General features: G+C 43.9%; 1 protein-coding gene across 1 annotated transcript in view; it reads left to right on the top strand.

The window, feature by feature from the left end:
• The window catches only part of Smp_173560 (Jagged), a gene marked incomplete at both ends in the record, with an annotated part of 10,072 nt that overhangs the window by 1,763 nt on the left and 5,106 nt on the right, over positions 1-3,203 (top strand). The window lies entirely within an intron of this gene.

The raw sequence follows: 3,203 nt of genomic DNA, 5'->3' as shown, positions 1-3,203 counted from the left end.
TTATCGATTAGGTAAATTCATATGAAGCCCGTGTTATATATATATATATATATATATATATATATATATTAGTTGTGGGATAAAATACATTTTACTTTCTGAATAGATTCTTCACAATCTTCCTTTTTAAACAAAATAGTGTCCTCTTTAATACAATCCACAAATGCTCACGACGTGATGAGCATGACGTACATATGACCAACCTTATCAGAACAACTAATAAATTTTCTGATGATCAGATGATACACTCACTCAGCATCTTCAACAGATGAGTTGTTACATAACTTCACCCCTACTTACTTACTTACTTACGCCTGTTACTCCCAATGGAGCATAGGCCGCCGACCAGCTTTCTCCAACCCACTCTGTCCTGGGCTTCCTTTTCTAGTTCTATCCAGTTCTTGTTCATTCTTCTCATGTCTGTCTCTATTTCTCGGCGTAATGTGTTCTTTGGTCTTCCTCTTTTCCGTTGACCTTCAGGATTCCATGTGAGGGCTTGTCTTGTGACGCAATTAGCTGATTTCCTCAAGGTGTGCCCAATCCACTTCCAGCGCTTTCTCCTGATTTCTTCCTCCGCTGGAATCTGGTTTGTTGTCTCCCACAGTAACTTATTGCTGATAGTGTCTGGCCATCGGATCCGAAGTATTTTGCGTAGACAGCTGTTGATGAACACTTGTATCTTCTGGATAATGGCTTTCGTATTTCTCCACGTCTCCGCCCCATACAGTAGAACTGTCTTCACATTTGTATTGAAAATTCTAACCTTGGTGTTGGTTGACAGTTGTTTTGAGCTCCAGATGTTTTTCAGTTGTAAGTATGCTGCTCTTGCTTTGCCGATCCGCGCCCTCACATCTGCATCTGATCCACCGTGTTCATCAATGATGCTGCCCAGATATGTAAAGGTTTCCACATCCTCCAAAGCTTCTCCGTCAAGTGTAATTGGATTGGTGCATATTGTATTGTATCGGAGAGTCTTGCTTTTCTCTTTGTTTATATTGAGACCTACTGCTGCTGAGGCTGCTGCTACACTGGTCGTTTTCTCCTGCATTTGTTGTTGCGTTTGTGATAGAAGAGCCAGATCATCCGCGAAGTCTAAATCGTCAAGCTGCATCCTGCCTGTCCACTGTATCCCGTGCTTTCCTCCAGATGTTGACGTCTTCATGATCCAGTCGATGACCAGGAGAAAGAGAAACGGTGAGAGTAAGCAACCTTGCCTAACACCGGTCTTCACTTGAAACGTGTCGGTGAGTTGTCCTCCGTGGACAATTTGGCAGTTTAGTCCATCATAGGAGTTCCGTATGATATTTACTATCTTCTCAGGCACGCCGTAGTGTCGAAGAAGCTTCCATAGTGTCGTCTTGTCCACGCTATCAAATGCCTTCTCGTAGTCGATGAAGTTGATGTAGAGTGATGAGTTCCATTCGATTGATTGTTCCACAATGATCCGCAGAGTTGCGATTTGATCTGTGCACGATCTATCCTTACAAAATCCAGCTTGTTGATCTCGAAGTTGGGCATCTACGGAATCCTTCATCCTGTTTAACAATACTCGGTTGAAGACTTTTCCTGGAATTGAGAGGAGAGTGATGCCCCTGTAGTTATCGCACTTGCTAAGATCACCTTTCTTTGGTATTTTGATCAGAAGTCCTTTTTTCCAGTCTGTTGGTACTTGTTCTTCGTCCCAAATCTTACTGAAGAGGATGTGTAGTATCTTGGCAGTTGCTGTTACATTTGCTTTCAGTGCCTCTGCCGGGATGTTGTCTGGTCCCGCTGCTTTGCCACTCTTGACTTGTCTAATGGCCATGCTGATCTCTTCAATTGTTGGTGGGCCAATATCGATTGGGAGGTCCGTGGGTGCTGCTTCGATGTTGGGTGGGTTCAGTGGAGCTGGTCGATTCAAGAGTTCTTTGAAGTGTTCTACCCACCTGTTTCGTTGTTCTTCAATGTCGGTGATTACTTTGCCTTCCTTGCTTTTCACTGGTCTTTCTGGTTTACGGTAATTTCCAGCAAGTTTCTTTGTTGTATCATACAATTGTCTCATGTTTCCTTCTCTTGCAGCCTTTTCCGCTGTCGTTGCTAAATCTTCAACATATTTACGTTTGTCGGTTCTGATGCTCCTCTTCACTTGCTTGCTTGCCTCTGTGTATTCGGCTTGTGCCTTGGCTTTTTCCGCTCTGGTTCGGCTGGTGTTGATTGCTGCCTTCTTGTTCCTCCTTGCTTCAATCTTATCCAGTGTATCAACAGTGATCCATTCCTTGTGATGGTGCTTCTTTTGGCCCAGAACCTCTTGACACGTTGAAACGATTGCCTCCTTGATACCTTTCCAGTTGCTCTCCATGGTAGTCCCCTCTCCATTGAGTAGGTCATGAAAGGCCTCGAACCTGTTGCTGAGGGCTATGTTGAATTTGTTGAGTTTGTCAGCATCGCGAAGAAAGGCCGTATTAAACTTTTGTGATGTTGTCCGCGCCGTTGTCCACTGCTTCTTGAGTTTTAGTTTCATCTTGGTGACCAGCAAATGATGGTCGGATGCTATATCAGCTCCTCTTCTGGTTCTCACATCCTCCATCGTCCTCCTGAACTTTTTGTTGATGCAGATATGGTCGATTTGATTCTGTGTAGTGTGATCCGGTGAAATCCAAGTGGCTTTGTGTATGTTTTTGTGTGAGAATATGGTGCCACCTATAACCAGTTTATTGAAGGCACATAGGTTTGCAAATCTCTCACCATTTTCGTTCCTTACTCCCAGTCTATGTTGTCCCATGACGTCTTCATATCCAGTGTTGTCCATTCCAACCTTAGCATTGAGATCTCCCATCAGAATTATCAGGTCCTTGGTTGGGCACTTCTCGACGATCGACTGCAATCTGTCGTAGAATTGGTCTTTAGCGTCTTCATCGTAGTCATTGGTAGGCGCATAGCATTGGATGACGTTCATTGTATTGCCCTCTCTCTTTGTTCTGAAGGAGGCTTTGATGATCCTTGGTCCATGAGATTCCCATCCTATAAGTGCATTTTGTGCTTTTCTGGAAGCATTAATGCAACTCCTTGTGTATGTGGGGCATTTCCTTCTTCATGACCGGAGTATAACAGAAGTTCTCCTGAAGACAGTCGTTGTTGTCCAACCTGCGTCGCAATGTGTTTCGCTGATTCCAGCACCTCCAGGTTGTATTTTCTCATTTCTGCAGCAATTTGGAAAACTCTTC

The sequence above is a fragment of the Schistosoma mansoni genome, chromosome 2 (genome assembly GCF_000237925.1).
Source record: "Schistosoma mansoni strain Puerto Rico chromosome 2, complete genome".
NCBI lineage: Eukaryota > Metazoa > Platyhelminthes > Trematoda > Strigeidida > Schistosomatidae > Schistosoma > Schistosoma mansoni.
Note: the sequence above shows the minus strand (reverse complement) of the source record. Positions and strands in the feature narration are given on the sequence as shown.